This window comes from Eublepharis macularius, chromosome 3, assembly GCF_028583425.1.
Source record: "Eublepharis macularius isolate TG4126 chromosome 3, MPM_Emac_v1.0, whole genome shotgun sequence".
Classification (NCBI taxonomy): Eukaryota; Metazoa; Chordata; class Lepidosauria; order Squamata; family Eublepharidae; genus Eublepharis; species Eublepharis macularius.
The window spans coordinates 176660450-176671300 of record NC_072792.1 but is presented as its reverse complement, the minus strand read 5'-3'; positions in this window follow the sequence as shown (position 1 = coordinate 176671300).

The following is a 10851-nucleotide window of genomic DNA, read 5'->3' as shown; positions in this document are numbered from 1 at the left end:
TTGCCAGACAGAAAGAAGAAAGAGTCCCCATTTAACAGGTCAGTAAAATTCTCCCTTTCACAAACAGGCGAGGCGATAGGCTTCTCTTCCATCCTTTCCTGCACAGTTCTTAACTGTGCACCTATTTTCAAACATAAATGCCAAGCAAAAATAAACCATGTGCATACACACACACACACACACACACACACACACAAACTTTGTGCTAGGCTCATAGATTTCAGCATATTTTTCTTCCATCCCACACCACACTTGACTTATCATTCTCCAATAGAGATGAGCATGAACCGGGAAAAAAGAACCGTGCAGTTCGTGGTTCATCATATTTCACGAACCACGAACGTTCATGAACCTGCCCTGGTTCACAAATCGGTTTGTTTTGTAAAATCAGGTCAGCAAATCGTCACTTCTGGGTCACCAGAAGGTCACTTCCAGGCGAGCAGAAGGCCACTTCCAGGTCAGCAGAAGGTTTGCAGGAAGTCCATCCCCTGTTCTCTAGGAAACTGATTGGCACCAGGCTGTCTGCAGTGACAAACCAAAAAATGAATCAAATGAACCAGCCTAAAGTTTGTGGTGGTTCGTCAGCAATGGGCTCCGATGAACCACCGGTTCGCGAAGCACGAACTGGCCTGGTTCGTCAAAATCTTTGGTTCATATTTCAGTTTGTGCCCATCTCTATTCTCCAATGAAGAGCAATCAGGTTTGTTTGGAGAAACAAAATAGTTCAAATAAGAAAGAACAGCAGAATGCAGTATGGAAAGGCAGGAATTCTACCTCCTTTCATTTGCATGCTCCATTTTTTCAAAATGCAATCATTTCACACCCTGCTTACACACAAGAATGGATGGATTCTCGTGCATAAACCGGGGATCTTTTTAGATGAGATCATCAGTCAAGATCTCTCCCACATGGAAAGATCAAATAAGGTCAGGGATATCTTGCCTCTCCGGCCCATGTGTATGTACATGAGCCTGATCTAGGAAACTAAGCAGGGTCAGCCTTGGTTAGTAATTGGATGGGAGTCCTCCAAAAATACTATGGTTGCTATGCAGTGGCAAGCAATGGCAAGCTGCCTCCATTAGCCTCTTGCCTTGAAAACCCCAGCAGGAGTTGCCATAAGTTGGCTATGACTTGATGCTACTTTCTACCACTAAGTAGGTGCTTATTTAAACTTTTGGGTGAGTCTAAGCAGGTGGGATGCTTATTGCAAGGGGGAGGGAATGGAGCATAGGAATAGTAGCCTCTGGAGTACACTTCTGCCCCTTGCAGCAAGGCACCCCTTCTCAGTGTTGTTGAGTATACAAATTAGGCCTTCCCCAGTTTTCAAGACATAACAGTCTTCTGGGGAAGGAAGGGAGAAATGAAGCTTAAACCAAAGCCTCTGCATATCTACCCCTCCCTATCTATCCCTCTGCCCATCTATCCCTATCCCTCCATTGAGTTCCAACATGCAAATAAGACCAGATAAAATTTAGTACTCCAAACTTCAGTGAGTGCAGCTAAGGAGAGTTGCAGAAGCATCAGTCATATAATTGCTTCTGAGACTGTATCACATCAAACTTTAGGTGAATTGATTAATTCAATTTTGATGGATTCAATGTGAGGTGGGTGGGGCTGAGAGAGCTCTGAGAAGCTGTGACTGACCCAAAGTTACCCAGCTGGCTTCAAGTGGAGGAGTGGGGAATCAAACCTGGCTCTCCAGATTAGAGTCCTGCCATTCTTAACCACTACACCAAAATAACTCTAGTCATGAAACACATTGGAGAGCCAGTTTGGTGTGGTGGTTAAGAACGCAGGACTCTAATCTGGAGAGCCGGGTTTGATTCCCCACTCCTCCACTTGAAGCCAGCTGGGTGACTTTGGGTCAGTCAAAGCTCTCTGGAGCTCTCTCAGCCCCACCCACCTCACAGGATGTTTTGTTGTAGGGATAATAACAACATACTTTGTAAACTGCTCTGAGTGGGTATTAAGTTGTCCTGAAGGGCGGTATATAAACTGAATGTTATTATTATTATTATATATTATTCATTAGATGCATGCAGGGGGGCATCTAGTTGTAAATCCAATGTTGTTGCTGCTGCTGCTATAACCTTAGGCCTCTCTCTCTCTCTCAGCCTACTTCATGGGGGTTGTTGTTGTTGTGAGGGCAAAGTGTAGGAAGAAAGAATAGGGCACACCAGCTTAGAGGAAGTGTGGGATAAAAATGTGAGAGATGGTACTTAAGGCTGCGAATATGAAGTGGCTGGAGAGCAATCTGTGGGGAGAGTGGCCACCTTTGTACCCCTCTCATACATTTCGCCGCAGCATCTGGCTGTTCAATATTGTAGGCAGGGCCTGGTATAATCCAACAAAGTTCTTATATTCTTATACGTATTGCAGTTGGGTAGGAGTGTTCTTGTCTCATGTCTTTCCTCTGGTGTAGATTCCCTCTCTGTCCTTAGGAAATTGGTCCTTAGGAAGGGAGACACAGGCCTTGAAGAACACCACAAGGCTAGACTTTTCTCATCTCACCAGCATTGCAGTTACTTTGCAAATGATAGTTTTGTGGGTGCTGCTTTCCCAGCCAGGAGGGAAAGAGAGGCAAAGACAAGTACTGGGGATGTAATAATATTTCATACAAGTCTAATATTTCATACAAGTCTATAGAAGTTTATGGAAGCTTGATATTCCTACCTCCCACTGCAAGCTACTATTTCCTCCTATGTTCTTCCATTAGCTGATTTTAGAACAGGCTCATAGAACTTCATGGACAGAAGGTCAATTGTTAGATATAAAACCTACCTAGGTCTGGAAAGAAAGATTTGTGCCTGTAAAACTATGCAATCGAAAGTATTAATCACAAAGGCTGAGGTAATCATTGTAAAGAGCAGAACCTTCTGCTGACTTGGAACTAGTAGCTCCGTAAAGATCAACTAGACTTCCAGGGTATGAACTTTAAAGAGTCAAATTTAGTGTCTCTACATGAGACATCTGACACGTGAAGAACATGTATCAGGAGATGTAATGTTAGCTGGGAAGGGTAATTTTAAAAGACAGAGCTGGCTGCAGGGCAAAGGCTTTGCTATACACTGGAGCTGTGTGAAGAGGCTGTGAAATGCCAGAAGGGAAACTTTAGCCCATTATAATCTCTCCAGGTCCAAGCCCATTTTAACTTCTCCAGGTCCAAGCCTGGCTCTGGAAGGCAGCTCCATCCCATTTCCATTCCTCGCGGCCCTCTGGTTGCAATCCCACAGACTGGAGAGGTGAAATTGACAGAGCCTTGGAGGCAAAGATGAAATTGACAACCCCTCTGCAGAGCGATCTCCACTGGCTCTGTCTTTTTAAACTATGCTTCCTGGCTGACATTGCATCTCCCTACACTTGAAGAACATGCACCAAGGCGTCTTGTGTAGAGAGACTGTCAGAGCCAGCAGTGACCACAAAATGAGTTGCTGTAGCATAGTGGTTAAGTGGTTGGGCTGCGAGTCAGCATTCTGCTTGTTAGACTCCCACTTTGGTAAGCCACCTTGGATAAGCCATTCCTCTCACCCCCACCTCTCCAGCTGTTTTGTGGGGATAATAACAACACTGGCCTTTTTCTCTGAATGGGGCACAAATCTGTTCAGAAAAGTGGTATATAAGTGCAGTTGTTGTTGTTGTTGTTGTTGTTGTTGTTGTTGTTGTTGTTGTTGTTGTTGTTATCCCATCTAGCCTTTTATCAAAGAAGGTGGAGGAGGACAGCTAACAGTGCTTAAGCATAAACATATTTGCTTTATATATGTTCAGCACCATATGAATCAAAGCACCTGTCCAAAATGTTTTCCTTGGATAGAAGCCATTTAAATGAGCAAGTGTGCATAAAGGTGGCATAAAGATCAAGGCCGGATGTGGACCGGAGGATTATTTGAAAGAAAAGTAGTTTTACCCTGAGCCAAAGACTATAGAACTGACAGAGAACACATTGGATCTATTTATATTCAAGAGAGAAAAAGCCCAGAAGCTGAAAAAAAGTGGGGTGGGAGGACTCTCCTAATAATGAAAGTCTAAATCTGGGCTTTGCCGACTCAAGCTTGTCCAACCAATGCTAAGCATACAAAAAAAGTGTTTTGGGGAAAAAGTGAAAACACGGTCTCAACTGGATGCCAGTTGCCGGAAGAAAATCCTGCCCAACTTAAAGTTCCTGAACATTTCTCGCTGTTGTAAAGATGCAAATCTATAGTGCTGCTTTAGCAAGAAAGCTTTGATTTGATGTTAATCTTATGAGTAAAACTGTGCCTGCCTGTATAAGGGTATGTAATAATACACATAGTATGGGAATGCTGACCAGGCCAGGGGTTAAGACAGAGTTCTGCTGTTAAGAGCTGGAACTGTCCTAGGATCCCTTGATAGCTAAAAGGGGAAGTCATGTAGGCAGAGGATTCCAGACAAAGGCCCATGGTGCAATAATTCCAGAATTACCCAGGCCATGTGATTGGCACCTATGTCACGATGGGCATCCAGTCAAGAATGTTCACATGGGCAAAGGTGGCCCAGCAACAGCCATATATGGACGTATGGTGGGGTGGGTCAAGAAGACTATAAAAGGGGAGCCTAAGAAGGGTGTGTTTCTCCAAAACGACCAGCAGTGAAGAACTTGACTGGCTATCTGGGCCTTTATTAGACACCTCCCTGGAAACTCTCGTCCGGTCAACTGGCTTCCTTCTGGTCAATTAGCAGCGGAATGCTGTGGCCTAGCAAGCTAATTTGGATAAGTGCAAATGCAGGCTTGCTAACTAAATACATCCTTTGTAATCAATAAAGCTATAGCTTGCCCTGAAGGTACTTTGTTGCTTTTCTTTCTCTCTCTCGCTCCCTCTGGTCACTTGAGGCTTGAACAGGATTCTGGCAAGAGTTCAGGTAGGGGAGTGTGGGGAACATGATCTACCCCTCCCCATTTCCCAGCCCCAGTGAGATTTCTCATCTACTACCATCAGTGGCTGTTGGTCATGATGCCTAAGTAGAACTGCCATGTTCCAAGAGAGAAACCCTCTGCATCTGACAAAGAGAGCTGTGGTTCTCGAAAGCTTATGCTACAATAAAGTTGATTAGTTGTAAAGGTGCTACTGGACTCTTTTACTACCTCTGAATATCAGTACTGAAGGGCAATAACAGGAAAAGCTACATCCTCTGTGTCTTGCTCTCAGGTGTTTGTGCAAAAGAGGATACTGGTCTAGATGGACCGTGGGTCTGATCCAGGATCTGGCACAGTAGAGTATATGTAGTGTTGCCATAAGCAAACACCACTGGTGCCCCCTCTGGTGTTCAGTGGTTGGCAGGAGGAAAATGAAGGGGGGAAATGGTGCCATGCAATATCGTGACACACATTGAGTTGGGAATGTTCCTGATCAGTTGGGTTTTTACCATAGAGTTCAAGGGAAATCCTAGAGCATCACAAGACATTGTGATGTTATTTCTGGATTCCTATCTGGAAGCGATGTTACAGCATTGTGTGATGCCATTTTGAAGCCCCTACATCCAACAATTTTTCAAGGCAGAAAATAGATCACAGGAATGTGGAGAGAACTGGACGTTCCTATTTTATTGGGGAATGACCTGGCCTCACAAGTTAAGGTAATTAAAGCAGTTGATATCATGGCCAAGCTCATATATAATAACAATTAATTGTATGTTGATGGACCTAATACAAGCAAGGATTTCATATGTGTCTGCTATAAGCAATTCACAATTGCTTAGTTGTTCTGAGAAGTTGTATATACATTGAGTACTAAAAGCAAGAATTCAGAGCTTTGTCCCAGAAGGTAATGGTATAATAGCGTTGTTTTTTTGCCAGATACATTCAGCTAGAAAGGAATTCTTGAAAAGGTAACATACTCACGACAAAGGCTTATTCTGTAGGATCACATATGCACAAATATGATATGAGCTGACTTTGCACTAAAATAGGTGACATGCATACTAATATTTCTAATTGTGACGTAAGTGTGAACCAATCTTATTGTAATGATGTTCTGATGTCAGATTTGCTATAAAAGTTGTGCTGCGCATGGGAGGAGCCAGAGGGAAACAATTTTTTTGGTTTCTAAGGCCTGGTTACCTCCTGCTGTTGCAACAACAAAATAAATCTAACCCTCTTTTTACTCTTAGCCTCCCTTGACCTATTGGGTAGAGTACTGGAGGAGATTGCCCTTTTCAGGCATAACATAGTGACCAGGAGTAGGCTGCAGAGTCAAGCTTCAGGGCAGCAGACTAGGCCTGAGATTCAAATAGTTGCTATGGATACCAGTTGTAGTCGCCTAGCATAAAATCCAACTGAACCTAGAGTGATAGATACAGGCAGCTTGTTTCAGGGAACCCACGCTTCAGAATTCCTTAAGGAGCCATGCTGGCTCTGACGATATCTCTCTGATCTCTCTCTGATATCTCTCTCATGAGATTGTATGTATGAAACAGGATCACCTCTATGAGTGTCCCATCTAGGGTTCTCAAGTGCCCATTCGTGGCGGGCAAACTCCCAGGGATTTGCTCCCTCATCCACCAATTGCCCAGCCACTGGCAGGTAGCCATTGGCAGGCAGGTAGCTCAGGAGCACACACTGTGCACGCACTCCCAACCAGCATGGTGCCATCACTTCCGTAAGTCATAGCATCGCACAGGCCGCAGGAGAATTCCCTTGCTTTGTTTCGGGCCGACTTGGGCCCCAAACGAGCTGAATTGGCCCCATGCCGAGTATGGGAGCACTCTCACAGCCGGCGCAACAACATCACTTACAGAAGTAACGGTGCTGCGCAGCCAGCATGATGACATCACATCTGGAAGTGTTGTCATCACGTCAGCTCTAGAACGTGTGCACGCACAAAGCACGCACGCGAGGATATCCAAGGCACCAGCGCAACATAAATGCCAAGTCCTAACCCTCCCGCCAGGAGGAGAGAAAGACCTGGCCACCCTAGTCCAATCATCTCCCTTGTACACTTTATCAGAGCGGATGGATGGATATAAAACCATAGAAATATGGCTCCCATTCTCCATAATCTATGGACATCTTTGTTTTTTCTTTGCCGAGTTGGTGGCAACTGGAACAGAATTTCATGTCTTTGATGGTTAGAAACTTTCTTCTGTTCTCCAAGCTAAAATTGGTTTTTCTAACTTTCTGTAACCTATATTAAACAGTAACCCATATTGTGCGATCCCTCTGATGTATTCGTGGAATGCAACCCTATTCCCTTTTCAAATTCAAATTCCGTAATATATTTTAAAGGTTTTTTGCTCCAGATTTTTTTTTGTTTATCTCATGAGAAAGTTAGTGTCATTTCTTTGATACCCTCCAGTTAGGAGCTGAGAGTTTTCCTATGTTGAAAACTATTACAGCAAAATAATTAATTATCCCCGCTCTTTATTATGAAACATTTCCCTGGATATTCGAAGCGTTGCTGTGGGGGCTTTCATTTCAATTCATTTTTTTAAAAAAAATCTATGTCAATAATATTATTCCAAAAGTAAATGGTTTAAGATGCATATAGATTTAGGCCGAATATTAGGAAGAAGCAGATATACATAATTATCATTGAGCGATTGAAGAAACTGTCCAGTTGAGAAAGTGTTTTCTGCATCTGAATTTGTACGCTACTTCAAAATTTAAATCCAGAAGGAATAATTCAGCAACTGTTAGGAACTAGACAAAGAGTGCCATGGCGGTTGCTTGGTAAAAGGGTTGAGTGGCTGGCAACTAGCCAGCGTCTGGAGGTGTGAGGGAGACATTAGGTGATGGCTTGACATTTGTTCCAGGGAAAACCTAGAACTGATGTCATGGCCACTCTAGGAATCTCCAGAAGAATGGTGTGATGTCATTTCCAGGTTTTCCCCAGAACTGATGTCATGCAATTACCCAACAGTGGTTTTTTATTTTTTTCTTCCTGCCAGCTTTTGGAGTGTCAGCAGACAATGAGAATTGGGGTTGAGGAAGAGAGAACAAAAGAACATTCGAAAGAGGAAGTAGAAGCCCCCCATAGGTGTATGGGAGCACTTGCACACAGCTACATGGTGCTTAAGCAACAGTTTGTATAATCATATAAGGGCAAAAATGTATTGTAGAGATTTGATAGGCTAAACAATGCTTGTAGAAGTATCGCAATACTAGGAAATGGGAAGTAGGAGGCAGCTGGTAACAAGACAGCTGGATGTATGAAGAAACCAACAGTTAGTAAAGATGTAAAATGAGGCCTGCTGATATAAAATGTAGCATAAAAGGAACGTGCAGCCGCCATTCAGGCGGAACGTTTGGAAGCCTGCTTTGAGCTGTGTTCCCGTTTTATTGCAATAAATCTTTTGAACCACCCCTCTCAGGGCCAAGCTACACATGACGAATGACACTTGAACGGCAAGTGGATTGAGTGGAGGGCAAGTGAACAGGGAGAAATACACTTGCTGTTCAAGTGTCATTCGTCATGTGTAGCTTGGCCCTCAGCCTCTGTTCCTGAGTTGGGTGGGATACGGAGGGGCAGTTTTTGCAACCGGGGCAGGAGAGCGCCTGCTTCCAGCAGGCAACTGGTAAACCTATTTGGTAATGAAGCAATCCCTCAGGTGCTGACCTCCTGAGTAAGATATGCCTGGTTTGTTTTGCACATGGTTTCCTTAAACTTGGTGGGAAAGCTCCTGTTGGACTGCTCCTCTTAAAGGCCAGCAATGATCAGGGCCGGTGCCAGATTTTCTGGCGCCTGAGGCCGGGGGGGCGGAGGTAGTTTAACCTACCTCACAGGGTTGTGTGAGAGCAAAGTGGACGTGTATGCCACCCTGAGCTCTTTGGAGGAAGGGTAGGATAAAATCCCCCCTTTGCAGGGAACTGATGCACCCTTGTGAGACAACTTGGTGAAAGAAATTGCCTTTAAGTCATAGCTGACTTATAGCAACCCTGCTGGGTTTTTCAAGGCAAGAGACTAACAGAGGTGGTTTGCCATTGCCTGCCTCTACAACCCTGGGCCGATTCCAGATGGCCCTCCCCATCCCGAAACGTCGCGCGTCGTCGCGCGGAAAACGCGAAATACCGCGTTTTCTCGCACAAAACTCACGCGAGAAAACGCAGTATTTCGCGTTTTCCGCGCGACGATGTGCGACGTTTCGGGACGGGGAGGGCCGTCTAGAATCAGCCCTGGTCTTTGTTGGAAGTCTCCCATCCATTTACTAATCAAGGACAACCCTGCTTAGCTTCTGAGATCTGAAAAGATCATGTTCGCTTGAGCTATCCAGATCAGGGCACAAAACAGCATACACTGCTGTATATTGATTCAGATCCTCCTGGCCCATTAGAGGTTGAGCGAATGTTTCCTGTTTTCTTTCTTTTTAAATTGCTTTGCATATTTGTCAGCAATTCTGGGCCTCTGCTCTTCGCTGTTGGTTTTGTACTTTCATTTGTAATTGTGTTTGCATGCTGCATAGTTTTTATATTCTATTTATATATGCATGGCATGTCATTTATATGTATAATGCTGGTTTAGTGACAAGAAATAACATTGCCAAATGTATTCATTTTATGGGAATGATTACAAGAAAGAAGGAAGGAAAGAAATATAATAATAATAAAAACATTTTATTTATATACCACCCTTCAGGACAACTTAACGCCCACTCAGAGTGGTTTACAAAGTGTGTTATTATTATCCTCACAACAATCACCCTGTGAGGTGGGTGGAGCTGAGAGAGGTCCAAGAGAGCCGTGACTAACCCAAGGGCACACAACTGGCTTCTAGCGAAGGAGTGGGGAATCAAACCCAACTCTCCAGATTAGAGTCCTGCTGCTCTTAACTTATACATCAAACAGGAAAGAAAGAAGGAAGGTGCAACAATAAATATGTACAGGTTCTTGATGCTCAATGCACAATGGAAAAAACAATTGAAATAGGGATTTGGGGAGTGAAACGACTAGGATAAAATATTATTCCCAAATCCAGTACTGTCTGATTGCTGTGGTGGAGGGTCTCTGGCATAGAAGGGTCTTTCCAAACATCTCAGGTCCTTTGGCTGAAGAGACCAACAGGTATTGACCTAGGGTTTCCAGCTCAGTGTTGGAACCCGATGGAAGCTTTTGTGAGGCAGGGACATGTTAACTGGCATTGCTCCAATGCTGCAACATGACTTCTAGCTCTAATCTGGAAGTGATGTCATCAAGCGAGGGCAATGCTCTAGGATGTCACGAAAACTCTATGGGTTTGGTGGAATCCCAGAGCATTGCTTCAACATGATGACACCAAGATGACTCTACTTGTGAGTTTGCACCAGAAGTAACATCACAGTGTTGAAGAGACACCAATTTTCCTCCCATTTCCCCACCACTACCCTAGGAAGTGGTGGGGCTGCTGAATGGGAGTCCTGGCAGACCAAGATTGAACCTGGGACCTTCTGTTTGCAAGGTATGTGAGATATCATTGAGCTACTGTCTCCTTTCCTAATCTAAAGATGTCAAGGACAGAATGCTTTCATGCTAGTGTTGCCAACTCTCACTTTGAAAGTTCCTGGAGACTTGGGGATGGTGCACGGAGAGCATGGAAATTGGGGAAGGCGTTCTGAGGGATGTTATGCCACAAGGTCTGCTCTTCAAAGCTGCCAGTGTTTCCTGGGGCCTTGAGCTCTGTAGATGTAATTCCAGATGAACTTTAGGGCCCATCCTGAAGTTTGTAACCCTATTCCGCACTGGCTTGTGAAGGTTTATGAGGCAATCTCTCAGGTTTATGGAGTTGTCTCAGCCCCACCCACCTCGCAGGGTGTTTGTTGTGGGGATAATAATAACATACTTTGTAAACTGCTCTGAGTGAGCATTAAGTTGTCCTGAAGGGCAGTATATAAATTGAATGTTATTATTATTATTATTAATCCTTGTAT